Raw genomic sequence first — 26,349 nt, 5'->3', positions numbered from 1 at the left:
TCCTGAGACACTGTGAAAACCCCATACACACCTGGCAGGACACTGATACACTGTGAAAACCCCGTACACACCTGGCAGGATCCTGATAAACTGTGAAACCCCCATACACACCTGGCAGGACACTGATACACTGTGAAAACCCCGTACACACCTGGCAGGATCCTGATAAACTGTGAAACCCCCATACGCACCTGGCAGGATCCTTATAAACTGTGAAAACCCCATACACACCTGCCAGGATCCTGATCCACTGTGAAAACCCCATACACACCTGGCAGGATCCTGAGACACTGTGAAAACCCCATACACACCTGGCAGGATCCTGATAAACTGTGAAACACCATACACACCTGGCAGGATCCTGATAAACTGTGAAACACCCATACACACCTGGCAGGCTCCTGATAAAATGTGAAATCCCCATGCACACCTGGCAGGATCTTGATACACTGTGAAAACCCCATACACACCTGGCAGGATCCTGATAAACTGTGAAATCCCCATACACACCTGGCAGGATCCTGATTAGCTGTGAAACCCTCACACACACCTGGCAGGATCCTGATAAACTGCGAAACCCCCATAAACACCTGGCAGAATCCTGATAAACTGTGAAAACCCCATACTCACCTGGCAGGAATCTGATAAACTGTGAAAGCCCTATACACACCTGGCAGCATCCTGATAAACTGTGAAACCCCATACACACCTGGCAGGATACTGATACTCTGTGAAACCCCCCAAACAGACCTGGCAGAACCTGATATACTGCGAAAACCCCATACACACCTGGCAGGATCCTGATACACTGTGAAAACCCTATACACACAGGGCAGGATCCTGATCCACTGTGAAAACCCCATGCACACCTGGCAGGATGTTGATCCGCTGTGAAACCCCCATACACACCTGGCAGGATCCTGATACAATGTGAAAAGCCCACACACACCTGGCAGGATCCTGATACACTGTGAAAACCCCCATACACACCTGGCAGTATCCTGATAAACTGTGAAAAAGTCAGACACACCTGGCAGGATCCTGATAAACTATGAAAACCCCATACACACCTGGCAGGTTCCAGATCCACTGTGAAAACCCCATACACACCTGGCAGGATCCTGATACACTATGAAAATCCCATACACACCTAGCAGAATCCTGATAAACTATGAAACCTTCATACACACCTGGCAGTTTCCTGATAAACTATGAAACACCCAGACACACCTGGCAGGATCCTGATAAACTGTGAAAACCCCATACACACCTGGCAGGATCCTGATCCAATGTGAAAACCCCATACACACCTGGCAGGACACTTATACACTCTGAAATCGCCATACACAACTGGCAGTATCCTGATAAAATATGAAACCCCCATACACACCTGGCAGGATCCTGATAGACTGTGAAAACCCCAGACACACCTGGCAGGATCCTGATAAATTGTGAAAACCCCATACACACCTGGCAGGATCTTGATACACTGTGAAAACCCCATACACACCTGGCAGGATGCTGATAAACTGTGAAACCCCCATGCATACCTGGCAGGATCCTGATAAACTGTGAAAACCCATACACACCTGGCAGGATCCTGAAAAACAGTGAAAACCCCATACACACCTGGCAGGATCCTGATAAACTGTGAAAACCCCATACACACCTGGCAGGATCCTGATAAACTGTGAAACCCCCATACACACCTGGCAGGATCCTGATAAACTGTGAAAACCCCATACTCACCAGGCAGGACCCTGATACACTGTGAAAACCCCATACTCACCTGGCAGGACCCTGATACGCTGTGAAACCCCCATACACACCTGACAGGATCCTGCTAAACTGTGAAACCCATACACACCTGGCAGGATCTCTGATCCACTGTGAAAACCCCATACACACCTGGCAGGATCCTGATACACTGTGGAAACCCCGTACACACCTGGCAGGATCCTGATACACTGTGAAAACTCCATACACACCTGGCAGGATCCTGATACACTGTGAAAACCCCATACACACCTGGCAGGATCCTGATAAACAATGAAACCTCCATACACACCTGGCAGGATCCTGATAAACTATGAAACCCCCATACACACCTGGCAGGATCCTGATACACTGTGAAAACCCCATGCACACCTGGCAGGATCCTGCTAAACTATGAAACCCGTATACACACCTGGCCCGATCCTGATACACTGTGAAAACCCCATACATACCTGGCATATCCTGATCCACTGTGAAAACCCCATAAGCACCTGGCAGGACATTGAGCCACTGTGAAACCCCCATACACAACTGGCAGGATTCTGATACAATGTGAAAACCCCGTACACACCTGGCAGGATCCTGATCAACTGTGGAACCCCCATGCACACCTGGCAGGATCCTGATCCACTGTGAAAACCCCATCGACACCTGGCAGGATACTGATACACTGCGAAACCCAGATGCACACCTGGCAGGATCCTGATACACTGTGAAAACCCCATACACACCTGGCAGGATCCTGATACAATGTGACACCCCCATACACACCTGGCAGTATCCTGATACACTGTGAAAACCCCATACACACCTGGCAGGAACCAGATAACATGTGAAAACCCCAAACACACCTGGCAGAATCCTGATAAACGATGAATCCCCCATACACACCTGGCAGGATCCTGATAAACTGTAAAACCCCCATACACACCTGCCAGGATCCTGATAAACTGTGAAAACCCCAGACACACCTGGCAGTATACTGATCCACTGTGAAAACCCCATACACACCTGGCAGGATCCTGATACACTGTGAAATCCCATACAAACCTGGCATGTTCCTGATACACTGTGAGACCCCCATACACACCTGGCAGGATCCTGATACACTGTGAAAACCCCAGACACACCTGGCAGGATCCTGATCTACTGTGAAAACCCCATACACACCTGGCAGGATCCTGAAAAACTGTGAAAACCCCATACACACCTGGCAGGATCCTGATAAACTGTGAAAACCCCATACACACCTGGCAGGATCCTGATAAACTGTGAAACCCCCATACTCACCTGGCAGGACCATGATACACTGTGAAACCCCCATACACACCTGCCAGGACCCTGATACACTGTGAAAACCCCATACACACCTGGCAGGATCCTGATAAACTGTGAAACGCACTTACACACCTGGCAGGATCCTGCTAAACTGTGAAACCCATACACACCTGGCAGGATCCTGATCCACTGTGAAAACCCCATACACACCTGGCAGGATCCTGATACACTGTGAAAACCCCGTACACACCTGGCAGGATCCTGATACACTGTGAAAACCCCATACACACCTGGCAGGATCCTGATACACTGTGAAAACCCCATACACACCTGGCAGGATCCTGACAAACAATGAAACCCCCATACACACCTGGCAGGATCCTGATAAACTATGAAACCCCCATACACACCTGGCAGGATCCTGATACACTGTGAAAACCCCATGCACACCTGGCAGGATCCTGATCCACTGTGAAAACCCCATAAGCACCTGGCAGGACATTGAGCCACTGTGAAACCCCCATACACAACTGGCAGGATTCTGATACAATGTGAAAACCCCATACACACCTGCCAGGATCCTGATAAACTGTGAAAACCCCAGACACACCTGGCAGTATACTGATCCACTGTGAAAACCCCATACACACCTGGCAGGATCCTGATACACTGTGAAATCCCATACAAACCTGGCATGTTCCTGATACACTGTGAGACCCCCATACACACCTGGCAGGATCCTGATACACTGTGAAAACCCCAGACACACCTGGCAGGATCCTGATCTACTGTGAAAACCCCATACACACCTGGCAGGATCCTGAAAAACTGTGAAAACCCCATACACACCTGGCAGGATCCTGATAAACTGTGAAAACCCCATACACACCTGGCAGGATCCTGATAAACTGTGAAACCCCCATACACACCTGGCAGGATCCTGATAAACTGTGAAAACCCCATTCTCACCAGGCAGGACCCTGATACACTGTGAAAACCCCATACTCACCTGGCAGGACCCTGATACACTGTGAAACCCCCATACACACCTGCCAGGACCCTGATACACTGTGAAAACCCCATACACACCTGGCAGGATCCTGATAAACTGTGAAACGCACTTACACACCTGGCAGGATCCTGCTAAACTGTGAAACCCATACACACCTGGCAGGATCCTGATCCACTGTGAAAACCCCATACACACCTGGCAGGATCCTGATACACTGTGAAAACCCCGTACACACCTGGCAGGATCCTGATACACTGTGAAAACCCCATACACACCTGGCAGGATCCTGATACACTGTGAAAACCCCATACACACCTGGCAGGATCCTGATAAACAATGAAACCCCCGTACACACCTGGCAGGATCCTGATAAATTATGAAACCCGTATACACACCTGGCCCGATCCTGATACACTGTGAAAACCCCATACATACCTGGCATATCCTGATCCACTGTGAAAACCCCATAAGCACCTGGCAGAACATTGAGCCACTGTGAAACCCCCATACACAACTGGCAGGATTCTGATACAATGTGAAAACCCCATACACACCTGGCAGGATCCTGATCAACTGTGGAACCCCCATGCACACCTGGCAGGAACCTGATCCACTGTGAAAACCCCATCGACACCTGGCAGGATACTGATACACTGCGAAACCCAGATGCACACCTGGCAGGATCCTGATACACTGTGAAAACCCCATACACACCTGGCAGGATCCTGATACAATGTGACACCCCCATACACACCTGGCAGTATCCTGATACACTGTGAAAACCCCATACACACCTGGCAGGAACCAGATAACATGTGAAAACCCCAAACACACCTGGCAGAATCCTGATAAACAATGAATCCCCCATACACACCTGGCAGGATCCTGATAAACTGTGAAACCCCCATACACACCTGGCAGGATCCTGATAAACTGTGAAAACCCCAGACACACCTGGCAGTATACTGATCCACTGTGAAAACCCCATACACACCTGGCAGGATCCTGATACACTGTGAAAACCCATACAAACCTGGCATGTTCCTGATACACTTTGAGACCCCCATACACACCTGGCAGGATCCTGATACACTGTGAAAACCCCAGACACACCTGGCAGGATCCTGATCCACTGTGAAAACCCCATACACACCTGGCAGGATCCTGATATACTGTGAAACCCCTGACACACCTGGCAGGATCCAGATAAACTATGAAACACACATACACACTTGGCAGGATCCTGATAAACTGTGAAAAACCCATACACACCTGGCAGGTTCCAGATAAACTGTGAAAACCCCATACTCACCAGGCAGGACCCTGAAACACTGTGAAAACCCCATACTCACCTGGCAGGACCCTGATGCACTGTGAAACCCCCATACTCACCTGGCAGGACACTGATACTTTGTGAAAACCCCATCCACACCTGGCAGGATCCTGATGATCTGTGAAACGCCCATACACACCTGGCAGGATCCTGCTAAACTGTTAAAACCCCATACACAGCTGGCAGGATCCTGATCCACTGTGAAATCCCCATACACACCTGGCAGGATCCTGATACACTGTGAAAACCCCGTACACACCTGGCAGGATCCTGATCCACTGTGAAAACCCCATACACACCTGGCAGGATCCTGATACACTGTGAAAACCCCATACACACCTGGCAGGATCCTGATAAACAATGAAACCCCCATGCACACCTGGCCGGATCCTGATAATCTATGAAACACCCATACACACCTGGCAGGATCCTGATACACTGTGAAAACCCCATACACACCTGGCAGGATCCTGATAAACTATGAAACCCGTATACACACCTGGCCGGATCCTGATACACTGTGAAAATCCCATGCACACCTGGCATATCCTGATCCACTGTGAATACCCCATAAGCACCTGGCATGACATTGATCCACTGTGAAACCCCCATACACACCTGGCAGGATACTGATACAATGTGAAAACCCCATACACACCTTGCAGGATGCTTATCAACTGTGGATCCCGCATGCACACCTGGCAGGATACTGATCCACGGTGAAAACCCCATCTACACCTGGCAGGATACTGATACACTGCGAAACCCAGATACACACCTGGCAGGATCCTGATACACTGTGAAAACCCCATGCACACCTGGCAGTATCTTGATACACTGTGAAAATCCCATAAACACCTGGCAGGATCCTGATAAACTGTGAAACCCCCATACACACCTGGCAGGATCCTGATACAGTGTGAAAACCCCATACAAACCTGGCATATCCTGATCCACTGTGAAATCCCCATAAGAACCTGGCAGGACATTGATTCACTGTGAAACCCCCATACACACCTGGCAGGATGCTGCTAAACTGTGAAAACCCCATGCACACCTGGCAGGATCCTGATCCACTTTGAAGACCCCATGAACACCTGGCAGGATACTGATACACTGCGAAACCCAGATACACACCTGGCAGGATCCTGATACACTGTGAAACCCCCAAACACAACTGGCAGTATCCTGATACACTGTGAAAACCCCATACACACCTGGCAGGATCCTGATAAACTGTGAAACACCCATACACACCTGGCAGGAATCTGATAAACTGTGAAAGCCCTATACACACCTGACAGCATCCTGATAAACTGTGAAACCCCATACACACCTGGCAGGATACTGATACTCTGTGAAACCCCCCAAACAGACCTGGCAGAACCTGATATACTGCGAAAACCCCATACACACCTGGCAGGATCCTGATACACTGTGAAAACCCTATACACACCGGGCAGGATCCTGATCCACTGTGAAAACCCCATGCACACCTGGCAGGATGTTGATCCGCTGTGAAACCCCCATACACACCTGGCAGGATACTGATACAATGTGAAAAGCCCACACACACCTGGCAGGATCGTGATACACTGTCAAAACCCCCATACACACCTGGCAGTATCCTGATAAACTGTGAAAAAGTCAGACACACCTGGCAGGAACCTGATAAACTATGAAAACCCCATACACACCTTGCAGGTTCCAGTTCCACTGTGAAAACCCCATACACACCTGGCAGGATCCTGATGCACTGTGAAAATCCCATACACACCTGGCAGGATCCTGATAAACTATGAAAACTTCATGCACACCTGGCAGGATCCTGATAAACTATGAAATCCCCATACACACCTGGCAGGATCCTGATAAACTGTGAAGACCCCATACACACCTGGCAGGATCCTGATAAACTGTGAAAACCCCATACACACCTGGCAGGATCTTGATACAATGTGATACCCCCATACACACCTGGCAGGATCCTGATAAACTGTGAAAACCCATACACACCTGGCAGGATCCTGATAAACTGTGAAATCCCCATACACACCTGGCAGGATCCTGATTAGCTGTGAAACCCTCACACACACCTGGCAGGATCCTGATAAACTGCGAAACCCCCAGAAACACCTGGCAGAATCCTGATAATCTGTGAAAACCCCATACTCACCTGGCAGGATCCTGATACACTGTGAAAACCCCATACTCACCTGGCAGGATCCTGATACACTGTGAAACCCCCATACACACCTGGCAGGACACTGATACACTGTGAAAACCCCGTACACACCTGGCAGGATCCTGATAAACTGTGAAACCCCCATACACACCTGGCAGGATCCTTATAAACTGTGAAAACCCCATACACACCTGCCAGGATCCTGATCCACTGTGAAAACCCCATACACACCTGGCAGGATCCTGAGACACTGTGAAAACCCCATACACACCTGGCAGGACACTGATAAACTGTGAAAACCCCGTACACACCTGGCAGGATCCTGATAAACTGTGAAACCCCCATACACACCTGGCAGGACACTGATACACTGTGAAAACCCCGTACACACCTGGCAGGATCCTGATAAACTGTGAAACCCCCATACGCACCTGGCAGGATCCTTATAAACTGTGAAAACCCCATACACACCTGTCAGGATCCTGATCCACTGTGAAAACCCCATACACACCTGGCAGGATCCTGAGACACTGTGAAAACCCCATACACACCTGGCAGGATCCTGATAAACTGTGAAACACCATACACACCTGGCAGGATCCTGATAAACTGTGAAACACCCATACACACCTGGCAGGCTCCTGATAAAATGTGAAATCCCCATGCACACCTGGCAGGATCTTGATACACTGTGAAAACCCCATACACACCTGGCAGGATCCTGATAAACTGTGAAATCCCCATACACACCTGGCAGGATCCTGATTAGCTGTGAAACCCTCACACACACCTGGCAGGATCCTGATAAACTGCGAAACCCCCATAAACACCTGGCAGAATCCTGATAAACTGTGAAAACCCCATACTCACCTGGCAGGAATCTGATAAACTGTGAAAGCCCTATACACACCTGGCAGCATCCTGATAAACTGTGAAACCCCATACACACCTGGCAGGATACTGATACTCTGTGAAACCCCCCAAACAGACCTGGCAGAACCTGATATACTGCGAAAACCCCATACACACCTGGCAGGATCCTGATACACTGTGAAAACCCTATACACACAGGGCAGGATCCTGATCCACTGTGAAAACCCCATGCACACCTGGCAGGATGTTGATCCGCTGTGAAACCCCCATACACACCTGGCAGGATCCTGATACAATGTGAAAAGCCCACACACACCTGGCAGGATCCTGATACACTGTGAAAACCCCCATACACACCTGGCAGTATCCTGATAAACTGTGAAAAAGTCAGACACACCTGGCAGGATCCTGATAAACTATGAAAACCCCATACACACCTGGCAGGTTCCAGATCCACTGTGAAAACCCCATACACACCTGGCAGGATCCTGATACACTATGAAAATCCCATACACACCTAGCAGAATCCTGATAAACTATGAAACCTTCATACACACCTGGCAGTTTCCTGATAAACTATGAAACACCCAGACACACCTGGCAGGATCCTGATAAACTGTGAAAACCCCATACACACCTGGCAGGATCCTGATCCAATGTGAAAACCCCATACACACCTGGCAGGACACTTATACACTCTGAAATCGCCATACACAACTGGCAGTATCCTGATAAAATATGAAACCCCCATACACACCTGGCAGGATCCTGATAGACTGTGAAAACCCCAGACACACCTGGCAGGATCCTGATAAATTGTGAAAACCCCATACACACCTGGCAGGAACTTGATACACTGTGAAAACCCCATACACACCTGGCAGGATGCTGATAAACTGTGAAACACCCATGCATACCTGGCAGGATCCTGATAAACTGTGAAAACCCATACACACCTGGCAGGATCCTGAAAAACAGTGAAAACCCCATACACACCTGGCAGGATCCTGATAAACTGTGAAAACCCCATACACACCTGGCAGGATCCTGATAAACTGTGAAACCCCCATACACACCTGGCAGGATCCTGATAAACTGTGAAAACCCCATACTCACCAGGCAGGACCCTGATACACTGTGAAAACCCCATACTCACCTGGCAGGACCCTGATACGCTGTGAAACCCCCATACACACCTGACAGGACCCTGATACACTGTGAAAACCCCATACACACCTGGCAGGATCCTGATAAACTGTGAAACGCACATACACACCTGGCAGGATCCTGCTAAACTGTGAAACCCATACACACCTGGCAGGATCTCTGATCCACTGTGAAAACCCCATACACACCTGGCAGGATCCTGATACACTGTGGAAACCCCGTACACACCTGGCAGGATCCTGATACACTGTGAAAACTCCATACACACCTGGCAGGATCCTGATACACTGTGAAAACCCCATACACACCTGGCAGGATCCTGATAAACAATGAAACCCCCATACACACCTGGCAGGATCCTGATAAACTATGAAACCCCCATACACACCTGGCAGGATCCTGATACACTGTGAAAACCCCATGCACACCTGGCAGGATCCTGATAAACTATGAAACCCGTATACACACCTGGCCCGATCCTGATACACTGTGAAAACCCCATACATACCTGGCATATCCTGATCCACTGTGAAAACCCCATAAGCACCTGGCAGGACATTGAGCCACTGTGAAACCCCCATACACAACTGGCAGGATTCTGATACAATGTGAAAACCCCGTACACACCTGGCAGGATCCTGATCAACTGTGGAACCCCCATGCACACCTGGCAGGATCCTGATCCACTGTGAAAACCCCATCGACACCTGGCAGGATACTGATACACTGCAAAACCCAGATGCACACCTGGCAGGATCCTGATACACTGTGAAAACCCCATACACACCTGGCAGGATCCTGATACAATGTGACACCCCCATACACACCTGGCAGTATCCTGATACACTGTGAAAACCCCATACACACCTGGCAGGAACCAGATAACATGTGAAAATCCCAAACACACCTGGCAGAATCCTGATAAACGATGAATCCCCCATACACACCTGGCAGGATCCTGATAAACTGTAAAACCCCCATACACACCTGCCAGGATCCTGATAAACTGTGAAAACCCCAGACACACCTGGCAGTATACTGATCCACTGTGAAAACCCCATACACACCTGGCAGGATCCTGATACACTGTGAAATCCCATACAAACCTGGCATGTTCCTGATACACTGTGAGACCCCCATACACACCTGGCAGGATCCTGATACACTGTGAAAACCCCAGACACACCTGGCAGGATCCTGATCTACTGTGAAAACCCCATACACACCTGGCAGGATCCTGAAAAACTGTGAAAACCCCATACACACCTGGCAGGATCCTGATAAACTGTGAAAACCCCATACACACCTGGCAGGATCCTGATAAACTGTGAAACCCCCATACTCACCTGGCAGGACCATGATACACTGTGAAACCCCCATACACACCTGCCAGGACCCTGATACACTGTGAAAACCCCATACACACCTGGCAGGATCCTGATAAACTGTGAAACGCACTTACACATCTGGCAGGATCCTGCTAAACTGTGAAACCCATACACACCTGGCAGGATCCTGATCCACTGTGAAAACCCCATACACACCTGGCAGGATCCTGATACACTGTGAAAACCCCGTACACACCTGGCAGGATCCTGATACACTGTGAAAACCCCATACACACCTGGCAGGATCCTGATACACTGTGAAAACCCCATACACACCTGGCAGGATCCTGACAAACAATGAAACCCCCATACACACCTGGCAGGATCCTGATAAACTATGAAACCCCCATACACACCTGGCAGGATCCTGATACACTGTGAAGACCCCATGCACACCTGGCAGGATCCTGATCCACTGTGAAAACCCCATAAGCACCTGGCAGGACATTGAGCCACTGTGAAACCCCCATACACAACTGGCAGGATTCTGATACAATGTGAAAACCCCATACACACCTGCCAGGATCCTGATAAACTGTGAAAACCCCAGACACACCTGGCAGTATACTGATCCACTGTGAAAACCCCATACACACCTGGCAGGATCCTGATACACTGTGAAATCCCATACAAACCTGGCATGTTCCTGATACACTGTGAGACCCCCATACACACCTGGCAGGATCCTGATACACTGTGAAAACCCCAGACACACCTGGCAGGATCCTGATCTACTGTGAAAACCCCATACACACCTGGCAGGATCCTGAAAAACTGTGAAAACCCCATACACACCTGGCAGGATCCTGATAAACTGTGAAAACCCCATACACACCTGGCAGGATCCTGATAAACTGTGAAACCCCCATACACACCTGGCAGGATCCTGATAAACTGTGAAAACCCCATTCTCACCAGGCAGGACCCTGATACACTGTGAAAACCCCATACTCACCTGGCAGGACCCTGATACACTTTGAAACCCCCATACACACCTGCCAGGACCCTGATACACTGTGAAAACCCCATACACACCTGGCAGGATCCTGATAAACTGTGAAACGCACTTACACACCTGGCAGGATCCTGCTAAACTGTGAAACCCATACACACCTGGCAGGATCCTGATCCACTGTGAAAACCCCATACACACCTGGCAGGATCCTGATACACTGTGAAAACCCCGTACACACCTGGCAGGATCCTGATACACTGTGAAAACCCCATACACACCTGGCAGGATCCTGATACACTGTGAAAACCCCATACACACCTGGCAGGATCCTGATAAACAATGAAACCCCCGTACACACCTGGCAGGATCCTGATAAATTATGAAACCCGTATACACACCTGGCCCGATCCTGATACACTGTGAAAACCCCATACATACCTGGCATATCCTGATCCACTGTGAAAACCCCATAAGCACCTGGCAGAACATTGAGCCACTGTGAAACCCCCATACACAACTGGCAGGATTCTGATACAATGTGAAAACCCCATACACACCTGGCAGGATCCTGATCAACTGTGGAACCCCCATGCACACCTGGCAGGAACCTGATCCACTGTGAAAACCCCATCGACACCTGGCAGGATACTGATACACTGCGAAACCCAGATGCACACCTGGCAGGATCCTGATACACTGTGAAAACCCCATACACACCTGGCAGGATCCTGATACAATGTGACACCCCCATACACACCTGGCAGTATCCTGACACACTGTGAAAACCCCATACACACCTGGCAGGAACCAGATAACATGTGAAAACCCCAAACACACCTGGCAGAATCCTGATAAACAATGAATCCCCCATACACACCTGGCAGGATCCTGATAAACTGTGAAACCCCCATACACACCTGGCAGGATCCTGATAAACTGTGAAAACCCCAGACACACCTGGCAGTATACTGATCCACTGTGAAAACCCCATACACACCTGGCAGGATCCTGATACACTGTGAAAACCCATACAAACCTGGCATGTTACTGATACACTTTGAGACCCCCATACACACCTGGCAGGATCCTGATACACTGTGAAAACCCCAGACACACCTGGCAGGATCCTGATCCACTGTGAAAACCCCATACACACCTGGCAGGATCCTGATATACTGTGAAACCCCTGACACACCTGGCAGGATCCAGATAAACTATGAAACACACATACACACTTGGCAGGATCCTGATAAACTGTGAAAAACCCATACACACCTGGCAGGTTCCAGATAAACTGTGAAAACCCCATACTCACCAGGCAGGACCCTGAAACACTGTGAAAACCCCATACTCACCTGGCAGGACCCTGATGCACTGTGAAACCCCCATACTCACCTGGCAGGACACTGATACTTTGTGAAAACCCCATACACACCTGGCAGGATCCTGATGAACTGTGAAACGCCCATACACACCTGGCAGGATCCTGCTAAACTGTTAAAACCCCATACACAGCTGGCAGGATCCTGATCCACTGTGAAATCCCCATACACACCTGGCAGGATCCTGATACACTGTGAAAACCCCGTACACACCTGGCAGGATCCTGATCCACTGTGAAAACCCCATACACACCTGGCAGGATCCTGATACACTGTGAAAACCCCATACACACCTGGCAGGATCCTGATAAACAATGAAACCCCCATGCACACCTGGCCGGATCCTGATAATCTATGAAACACCCATACACACCTGGCAGGATCCTGATACACTGTGAAAACCCCATACACACCTGGCAGGATCCTGATAAACTATGAAACCCGTATACACACCTGGCCGGATCCTGATACACTGTGAAAATCCCATGCACACCTGGCATATCCTGATCCACTGTGAATACCCCATAAGCACCTGGCATGACATTGATCCACTGTGAAACCCCCATACACACCTGGCAGGATACTGATACAATGTGAAAACCCCATACACACCTTGCAGGATGCTTATCAACTGTGGATCCCGCATGCACACCTGGCAGGATACTGATCCACGGTGAAAACCCCATCTACACCTGGCAGGATACTGATACACTGCGAAACCCAGATACACACCTGGCAGGATCCTGATACACTGTGAAAACCCCATGCACACCTGGCAGTATCTTGATACACTGTGAAAATCCCATAAACACCTGGCAGGATCCTGATAAACTGTGAAACCCCCATACACACCTGGCAGGATCCTGATACAGTGTGAAAACCCCATACAAACCTGGCATATCCTGATCCACTGTGAAATCCCCATAAGAACCTGGCAGGACATTGATTCACTGTGAAACCCCCATACACACCTGGCAGGATCCTGCTAAACTGTGAAAACCCCATGCACACCTGGCAGGATCCTGATCCACTTTGAAGACCCCATGGACACCTGGCAGGATACTGATACACTGCGAAACCCAGATACACACCTGGCAGGATCCTGATACACTGTGAAACCCCCAAACACATCTGGCAGTATCCTGATACACTGTGAAAACCCCATACACACCTGGCAGGATCCTGATAAGCTGTGAAAACCCCAAAAACACATGGCAGAATCCTGATAAACGATGAAACCCCCATACACACCTGGCAGGATCCTGATAAGCTGTGAAACCCCCAAACACACCTGGCAGGATCCTGATAAACTGTGCGAACCCCAGACACACCTGGCAGTATCCTGATCCACTGTGAAAACACCATGCACACCTGGCAGGATCCTGATAAACTGTGAAACCCCATACACACCTGGCATGTTCCTGATACACTGTGAGACCCCCATACACACCTGGCAGGATCCTGATGCACTGTGAAAACCGCAGACACACCTGGCAGGATCCTGATACTCTGTGAAACCCCATACACATCTGGCAGGATCCTGACAAACTTTGAAAACCCCATACACACCTGGCGGTATCCTGATCCACGGTGAAAAACCCCATACACACCTGGCAGGATCCTGATACACAGTGAAAACCCCATACACAAGGGGCAGGATCCTGATTAGCTATGAAACCCCCATACACACCTGGCAGGATCCTGATAAACTATGAAACACACATACACACTTGGCAGGATCCTGATAAACTGTGAAAACCCCATACACACCTGGCAGGATCCTGATCCACTGTGAAAACCCGATACACACCTGGCAGGATCCTGATACACTGTGAACACCCCATACACACCTGGCAGGATCCTGATAAACGGTGAAATCCCCATACACACTTGGCAGGATCTTGATACACTGTGAAAACCCCAAACACACCTGGCAGGATCCTGATAAACTGTGAAACCCCCAAACACACCTGGCAGGATTCTGATAAACTGTGAAACCCCCAAACACACCTGGCAGGATCCTGATAAACTGTGAAACCCCATACACTCCTGGGAGCATCCTGATAAACAGTGAAACCCCATACACACCTGGCAGGATCCTGATATACTGTGAAACCCCCATACACACCTGGCAGGATCCTGAGACACTATGAAACCCCCATACACACCTGACAGGATCTTGATACACTGTGAAAACCCCATACACACCTGGCAGCATCCTGATCCACTCTGAAAACTCCATACACACCTGGCAGGATCCTGAAAAACAGTGAAAACCCCATACACACCTGGCAGGATCCAGATACACTGTCAAAACCCTATACACACCTGGCAGGATCCTGATCCACTGTGGAAAACCCATACAAACCTGGCAGGATCCTGAGGCGCTGTGAAAACCCCATACACACCTGGCAGGATCCTGATACACTGTGAAAACCCCATACAAACCTGGCAGGATCCTGATACACTGTGAAAACCCCATACAGACCTGGCAGGATCCTGATAAACTGTGAAAACCCCAGACACACCTGGCAGGACCCTGATAAAATATGAATCCCCCATACACTCCATTCAGGTTCCTGAGCCAATGTTGAAGACCCATACACACCTGGCAGGATCCTGATACACTGTGAAAATCCCATACACACCTGGCAGGATCCTGATAGACTATGAAATCTTCATACACACCTGGCAGGGTCCTGATAAACTATGAAACCCCATACACACCTGGCAAGATCCTGATAAACTGTGAAAACCCCATACACACCTGGCAGGATCCTGATCCACTGTGAAAACCCCATACACACCCGGCAGGATCCTGATACACTGTGAAAACCCCATACACACCTGGCAGGATCCTGATAAACTATGAAACCCCCATACACACCTGACAGGATCCTGATAAACTGTGAAAACCCCATACACACCTGGCAGGATCCTGATAAACTGTGAAAACCGCATACACACCTGGCAGGATCCTGATACACTGTTAAAACCCCATACACACCTGGCAGTATCCTGATAAACTGTGAAACCCCCATACACACCTGACAGGATCCTTATACACTGTGAAAACCCCATACACACCTGGCAGGATCCTGATAAACTGTGAAACCCCATACACACCTGGCAGGATACTGATAAACTGTGAAAACCCCATACACACCTGGCAGGCTCTTGATACACTGTGAAAAACCCATACACACTCGGCAGGATTCTGATAAACTATGAAACCCCCATACACAGCTGGCAGGATTCTGATAAACTATGAAACCCCCATACACACCCGGCAGTATCCTGATAAACTGTGAAAAACCCAAACACACCTGGCAGGATCCTGATCCACTGTGAAAACGCCATACACACCTGGTAGTATCCTGATACACTGTGAAAACCCCATACACAGCTGGCAGGATCCTGATAAACTGTTAAACCCCCATACACAACTGGCAGGATCCTGATAAACTGTGAAAACCCCATACACACCTGGCAGGATCCTGATAAACTGTGAAACCCCCATATACACCTGGCAGGATCCTGATAAACTGTGAAAACCCCATGCACACCTGGCAGGATCTTGATACACTGTGAAAACCCCAGACACACCTGGCAGGATCCTGTGAAACTGTGAAACACCCATACACACCTGGCAGGAGTCTGATAAACTGTGAAACCCCATACACACCTGGCAGGATCCTGATAAACTGAGAAACACCCATATACACCTGGCAGGATCCTGATAAACTGTGAAAACCCCATGCACACCTGGCAGGATCTTGATACACTGTGAAAACCCCAGACACACCTGGCAGGATCCTGTGAAACTGTGAAACACCCATACAAACCTGGCAGGATCCTGATAAAATGTAAAATCCCCATACACACCTGGCAGGATCTTGATACACTGTGAAAACCCCATACACACCTGGCAGGATCCTGATAAACTGTGAAACCCCCATACACACCTGCCAGGATCCTGATAAACTGCGAAACCCCCATACACACCTGGCAGGATCATGAATACTCTGTGAAAACCCCCATACACACCTGGCAGGATCCTGATACACTGTGAAAACCCTATGCACACCGGGCAGGATCCTGATCCACTGTGAAAACCCCATACACACCTGGCAGGATACTCATCAGCTGTGAAACCCCCATACACACCTGGCAGGATACTGATACACTGTGAAACCCCCATACACACCTGGCAGGATCCTGATACACTGTGAAAACCCCAGACACACCTGGAAGGATCCTGATAATCTATGAAACCCCCATACACACCGGGCAGCTTCCTGATCCACTGTGAAAACCCCATACACACCTGGCAGGATCCTGATGCACTGTGAAAATCCCATACAGACCTGGCAGGATGCTGATAAACTATGAAACCTTCATGCACACCTGTCAGGATCCTGATAAACTATGAAAATCCCATACACACCTGGCAGGATCCTGATAAAGTGTGAAAACCCCAGACACACCTGGCAGTATCCTGATCCACTGTGAAAACCCCATGCACACCTGGGAGGATCCTGATACGCTGTGAAAACCCCATACACACCTGGCAGGATACTGATAAACTATGAAACCCCATACACACCTGGCAGGATCCTGATAAACTGTGAAAACCCCATACCCACCTGGCAGGATCTTGATACAGTGTGAAAACCCCATACACACCTGGCAGGATACTGATAAACTGTGAAATCCCCAAACATACCTGGCAGGATCCTGATAAACTGTTAAAACCCATACACACCTGGCAATCTCCTGATAAACTGTGAAACACTCATACACACCTGGCAGGATCCTGATAAACTGCGAAACCCCCATAAACACCTGGTAGAATTCTGATAAACTGTTAAAACCCCATACTCACCTGGCAGGATCCTGATACACTGTGAAAACCCCATACTCACCTGGCAGGATCCTGAGACACTATGAAACCCCCATACACACCTGACAGGATCTTGATACACTGTGAAAACCCCATACACACCTGGCAGCATCCTGATCCACTCTGAAAACTCCATACACACCTGGCAGGATCCTGAAAAACAGTGAAAACCCCATACACACCTGGCAGGATCCAGATACACTGTCAAAACCCTATACACACCTGGCAGGATCCTGATCCACTGTGGAAAACCCATACAAACCTGGCAGGATCCTGAGGCGCTGTGAAAACCCCATACACACCTGGCAGGATCCTGATACACTGTGAAAACCCCATACAAACCTGGCAGGATCCTGATACACTGTGAAAACCCCATACAGACCTGGCAGGATCCTGATAAACTGTGAAAACCCCAGACACACCTGGCAGGACCCTGATAAAATATGAATCCCCCATACACTCCATTCAGGTTCCTGAGCCAATGTTGAAGACCCATACACACCTGGCAGGATCCTGATACACTGTGAAAATCCCATACACACCTGGCAGGATCCTGATAGACTATGAAATCTTCATACACACCTGGCAGGGTCCTGATAAACTATGAAACCCCATACACACCTGGCAAGATCCTGATAAACTGTGAAAACCCCATACACACCTGGCAGGATCCTGATCCACTGTGAAAACCCCATACACACCCGGCAGGATCCTGATACACTGTGAAAACCCCAAACACACCTGGCAGGATCCTGATAAACTATGAAACCCCCATACACACCTGACAGGATCCTGATAAACTGTGAAAACCCCATACACACCTGGCAGGATCCTGATAAACTGTGAAAACCGCATACACACCTGGCAGGATCCTGATACACTGTTAAAACCCCATACACACCTGGCAGTATCCTGATAAACTGTGAAACCCCCATACACACCTGACAGGATCCTTATACACTGTGAAAACCCCATACACACCTGGCAGGATCCTGATAAACTGTGAAACCCCATACACACCTGGCAGGATACTGATAAACTGTGAAAACCCCATACACACCTGGCAGGCTCTTGATACACTGTGAAAAACCCATACACACTCGGCAGGATTCTGATAAACTATGAAACCCCCATACACACCCGGCAGTATCCTGATAAACTGTGAAAAACCCAAACACACCTGGCAGGATCCTGATCCACTGTGAAAACGCCATACACACCTGGTAGTATCCTGATACACTGTGAAAACCCCATACACAGCTGGCAGGATCCTGATAAACTGTTAAACCCCCATACACAACTGGCAGGATCCTGATAAACTGTGAAAACCCCATACACACCTGGCAGGATCCTGATAAACTGTGAAACCCCCATATACACCTGGCAGGATCCTGATAAACTGTGAAAACCCCATGCACACCTGGCAGGATCTTGATACACTGTGAAAACCCCAGACACACCTGGCAGGATCCTGTGAAACTGTGAAACACCCATACACACCTGGCAGGAGTCTGATAAACTGTGAAACCCCATACACACCTGGCAGGATCCTGATAAACTGTGAAACCCCCATACACACCTGCCAGGATCCTGATAAACTGCGAAACCCCCATACACACCTGGCAGCACACTAATCCACTGTGAAAACCCCATACACTCCTTGCAGCATCCTGAAAATCTGTGAGATCCCCATGCACACCTGGCAGGATCATGAATACTCTGTGAAAACCCCCATACACACCTGGCAGGATCCTGATACACTGTGAAAACCCTATGCACACCGGGCAGGATCCTGATCCACTGTGAAAACCCCATACACACCTGGCAGGATACTCATCAGCTGTGAAACCCCCATACACACCTGGCAGGATACTGATACACTGTGAAACCCCCATACACACCTGGCAGGATCCTGATACACTGTGAAAACCCCAGACACACCTGGAAGGATCCTGATAATCTATGAAACCCCCATACACACCGGGCAGCTTCCTGATCCACTGTGAAAACCCCATACACACCTGGCAGGATCCTGATGCACTGTGAAAATCCCATACAGACCTGGCAGGATCCTGATAAACTATGAAACCTTCATGCACACCTGTCAGGATCCTGATAAACTATGAAAATCCCATACACACCTGGCAGGATCCTGATAAACTGTGAAAACCCCAGACACACCTGGCAGTATCCTGATCCACTGTGAAAACCCCATGCACACCTGGGAGGATCCTGATACGCTGTGAAAACCCCATACACACCTGGCAGGATACTGATAAACTATGAAACCCCCATACACACCTGGCAGGATCCTGATAAACTGTGAAAACCCCATACACACCTGGCAGGATCCTGATAAACTGTGAAAACCCCATACCCACCTGGCAGGATCTTGATACAGTGTGAAAACCCCATACACACCTGGCAGGATACTGATAAACTGTGAAATCCCCAAACATACCTGGCAGGATCCTGATAAACTGTTAAAACCCATACACACCTGGCAATCTCCTGATAAACTGTGAAACACTCATACACACCTGGCAGGATCCTGATAAACTGCGAAACCCCCATAAACACCTGGTAGAATTCTGATAAACTGTTAAAACCCCATACTCACCTGGCAGGATCCTGATACACTGTGAAAACCCCATACTCACCTGGCAGGACCCTGATACACTGTGAAACCCCCATACACACCTGGCAGGACCCTGATGCACTGTGAAAAACCCATACACACCTGGCAGGATCCTGATAATCTGTGAAACCCCCATACACACCTGGCACGATCCTGATTAACTGTGAAAACCCCATACACACCTGGCAGGATCCTGATACACTGTGAAAACCCCATACACACCTGGCAGGATCCTGAAAAACTGTGATACACCATACACACCTGGCAGGACCCTGATAAACTGTGAAACACCCATACACACCTGGCAGGATCCTGATAAACTGTGAAACCCCCATACACACCTGGCAGGATCCTGATAAACTGTGAAACCCCCATACAAACCTGGCAGCATCCTGATAAACTGTGAAACCCCATACACACATGGCAGGATCCTGATACTCTGCGAAAACCCCCATACACACCTGGCAGAAACTGACATACTGTGAAAACGCCAGACACACCGGGCAGGATCCTGATACACTGTGAAAACCCTATACACACCGGGCAGGATCCTGATCCACTGTGAAAACCCCATACACACCTGGCAGGATCCTGATACACTGTGAAAAGCCCATACACACCTGGCAGGATCCTGATACACTGTCAAAACCCCCATACACACCTGGCAGGACCTGATAAACTGTGAAAACCCCAGACTCACCTGGCAGGATCCTGATAAACTATGAAACCCCCATACACAACTGGCAGGTTCCTGATCCACACTGAAAACCCCAGACACACCTGGCAGGATACTGATACACTGTGAAAATCCCATACACACCTCGCAGGATCCTGATATAATATGAAACCTTCATACACACCTGGCAGTTTCCTGATAAACTATGAAACCCCCATACAGACCTGGCAGGATACTGATAAACTGTGAAAACCCCATACACACCTGGCAGGATCCTGATAAACTGTGAAAACCGCATACACACCTGGCAGGATCCTGATACACTGTGAAAACCCCATACACACCTGGCAGGATCCTGATAAACTGTGAAACCCCCATACACACGTGACAGGATCCTGATACACTGTGAAAACCCCATACACACCTGGCAGGATCCTGATAAACTGTGAAACCCCCACACACCTGGCAGAATCCTGATAAACTGTGAAAACCCCATACACACCTGGCAGGATCCTGATACACTGTGGAAACCCCATACACACCCGGCAAGATCCTGATAAACTATGAAACCCCATGCACAGCTGGCAGGATTCTGATAAACTATGAAACCCCCATACACACCTGGCAGTATCCTGATAAACTGTGAAAAACCCAAACACACCTGGCAGGATCCTGATCCACTGTGAAATCCCCATACACACCTGGCAGTATCCTGATACACTGTGAAAACCCCATACACAGCTGGCAGGATCCTGATAAACTGCGAAACCCCAAACACAACTGGCAGGATCCTGATAAACTGTGAAAACCCCATACACACCTGGAAGGATCCTGATAAACTGTGAAACCCCCATATACACCTGGCAGGATCCTGATAAACTGTGAAAACCCCATGCACACCTGGCAGGACATTGATACACTGTGAAACACCCATACAAACCTGGCAGGATCCTGATAAAATGTAAAATCCCCAAACACACCTGGCAGGATCTTGATACTCTGTGAAAACCCCAAACACACCTGGCAGTATCCTGATAAACTGTGAAAACCCCATACACACATGGCAGCATCCTAATCCACTGTGAAAACCCCATACACACGTGGCAGGATCCTGAAAATCTGTGAAATCCCCATGCACACCTGGCAGGATCATGATACTCTGTGAAAACCACCAAATAAACCTGGCAGATCCAGATATACTGTGAAAACCCCATACACACCTGGCAGGATCCTGATACACTGTGAAAACCCTATACACACCGGGCAGGATCCTGATCCACTGTGAAAACCCCATACAGACCTGGCAGGATACTGATCCGCTGTGAAACCCCCATACACACCTGGCAGGATCCTGATACACTGTGAAAACCCCAGACACACCTGGCAGGATCCTGATAAACTATGAAACCCCCATACACACCGGGCAGCTTCCTGATCCACTTCGAAAACCCCATACACACCTGGCAGGATCATGATGCACTGTGAAAATCCCATACACACCTGGCAGGATCCTGATAAACTATGAAACCTTCATGCACACCTGGCAGGATCCTGATAAACTGTGAAAATCCCATACACACCGAGCAGGATCCTGATAAACTGTGAAATCCCCAGACACACCTGGCAGTATCCTGATCCACTGTGAAACCCCCATGCACACCTGGGAGGATCCTGATACGCTGTGAAAACCCCATACACACCTGGCAGGATACTGATAAACTATGAAACCCCCATACGCACCTGGCAGGATCCTGATAAACTGTGAAAACCCCATACACACCTGGCAGGATTCTGATAAACTGTGAAAACCCCATACACACCTGGCAGGATCTTGATACAGTGTGAAAACCGCATACACACCTGGCAGGATACTGATAAACTGTGAAACTCCCATACACACCTGGCAGGATCCTGATAAACTGTTAAAACCCATTCACACCAGGCAGGATCCTGATAAACTGTGAAATCCCCATAAACATTTGGCAGGATCCTGATAAGCTGTGAAACACTCATACACACCTGGCTGGATCCTGATAAACTGCGAAACCCCCATAAACACCTGGTAGAATTCTGATAAACTGTTAAAACCCCATACTCACCTGGCAGGATCCTGATACACTGTGAAAACCCCATACTCACCTGGCAGGACCCTGATACACTGTGAAACCCCCATACACACCTGGCAGGACCCTGATACACTGTGAAAAACCCATACACACCTGGCAGGATCCTGATAATCTGTGAAACCCCCATACACACCTGGCAGGATCCTGATAAATTGTGAAAACCCCATACACACCTGACAGGATCCTGATCCACTGTGAAAACCCCATACACACCTGGCAGGATCCTGATACACTGTGAAAACCCCATACACACCTGGCAGGATCCTGAAAAACTGTGATACACCATACACACCTGGCAGGATCCTGATAAACTGTGAAACACCCATACACACCTGGCAGGATCCTGATAAAATGTGAAATCCCCGTAAACACCTGGCAGGATCTTGATCCACTGTGAAAACCCCATACACACCTGGCAGGATCCTGATACTCTGGGAAAACCCTATACACACCGGGCAGGATCCTGATCCACTGTGAAAACCCCATACACACCTGGCAGGATCCTGATACACTGTGAAAAGCCCATACACACCTGGCAGGATCCTGATACACTGTCAAAACCCCAATACACACCTTGCAGGATCCTGATAAACTGTGAAAACCCCAGACACACCTGACAGGATCCTGATAAACTATGAAACCCCCATACACACCTGGCAGGTTCCTGATCCACTCTGAAAACCCCATACACACCTGGCAGGATACTGATACACTGTGAAAATCCCATACAGACCTAGCAGGATCATGATATCCTATGAAACCTTCAGACACACCTGGCAGTTTCCTGATAAACTGTGAAAACCGCATACACACCTGGCAGGATCCTGATAAACTGTGAAACCCCCATACACACCTGGCAGGATCCTGATAATCTGTGAAAACCCCATACACACATGGCAGGATATTGATACACTGTGAAAATCCCATACACACCCGGCTGGATCCTGATAAACTATGAAACCCCCATACACAGCTGGCAGGATTCTGATAAACTATGAAACCCCCATACACACCTGGCAGTATCCTGATAAACTGTGAAAAACCCAAACACACCTGGCAGGATCCTGATCCACTGTGAAAGCCCCATACACACCTGGCAGTATCCTGATACACTGGGAAAACCCCATACACAGCTGGCAGGATCCTGATAAACTGTGAAACCCCCATACACAACTGGCAGGATCCTGATAAACTGTGAAAACCCCATACACACCTGGCAGGATCCTGATAAACTGTGAAACCCCCATATACACCTGGAAGGATCCTGATAAACTGTGAAAACCCCATGCACACCTGGCAGGATCTTGATACACAGTGAAAACCCCAGACACACCTGGCAGGATCCTGAGAAAATGTGAAACACCCATACACAACTGGCAGGAGTCTGATAAACTGTGAAAAACCCAAACACACCTGGCAGGATCCTGATCCACTGTGAAAACCCCATACACACCTGGCAGTATCCTGATACACTGTGAAAACCCCATACACAGCTGGCAGGATCCTGATAAACTGCGAAACCCCAAACACAACTGGCAGGACACTGATAAACTGTGAAAACCCCATACACACCTGGAAGGATCCTGATAAACTGTGAAACCCCCATATACACCTGGCAGGATCCTGATAAACTGTGAAAACCCCATGCACACCTGGCAGGACATTGATACACTGTGAAACACCCATACAAACCTGGCAGGATCCTGATAAAATGTAAAATCCCCAAACACACCTGGCAGGATCTTGATACTCTGTGAAAACCCCAAACACACCTGGCAGGATCCTGATAAACTGTGAAACCCCCATACACACAAGGCAGCATCCTAATCCACTGTGAACCCCCATACACACGTGGCAGGATCCTGAAAATCTGTGAAATCCCCATGCACACCTGGCAGGATCATGATACTCTGTGAAAACCACCAAACAAACCTGGCAGATCCAGATATACTGTGAAAACCCCATACACACCTGGCAGGATCCTGATACACTGTGAAAACCCTATACACACCGGGCAGGATCCTGATCCACTGTGAAAACCCCATACAGACCTGGCAGGATACTGATCCACTGTGAAACCCCCATACACACCTGGCAGGATCCTGATATACTGTGAAACCCCCATTCACACCTGGCAGGATCCTGATACACTGTGAAAACCCCAGACACACCTGGCAGGATCCTGATAAACTATGAAACCCCCCATACACACCGGGCAGCTTCCTGATCCACTGTGAAAACGCCATACACACCTGGCAGGATCATGATGCACTGTGAAAATCCCATACACACCTGGCAGGATCCTGATAAACTATGAAACCTTCATGCACACCTGGCAGGATCCTGATAAACTGTGAAAATCCCATACACACCGAGCAGGATCCTGATAAACTGTGAAAACCCCAGACACACCTGGCAGTATCCTGATCCACTGTGAAAACCTCATGCACACCTGGGAGGATACTGATACACTGTGAAAAACCCATACACACCTGGCAGGATCCTGATAATCTGTGAAACCCCCATACACAACTGGCAGGATCCTGATAAACTGTGAAAACCCCATACACACCTGGCAGGATCCTGATAAACTGTGAAACCCCATATACACCTGGCAGGATCCTGATAAACTGTGAAAACCCCATGCACACCTGGCA

Source organism: Heterodontus francisci, unplaced genomic scaffold (genome assembly GCF_036365525.1).
Source record: "Heterodontus francisci isolate sHetFra1 unplaced genomic scaffold, sHetFra1.hap1 HAP1_SCAFFOLD_66, whole genome shotgun sequence".
NCBI classification, from domain to species: Eukaryota; Metazoa; Chordata; class Chondrichthyes; order Heterodontiformes; family Heterodontidae; genus Heterodontus; species Heterodontus francisci.
The sequence above is the reverse complement of the archived record's forward strand: the minus strand, read 5'-3'. Positions refer to the sequence as shown.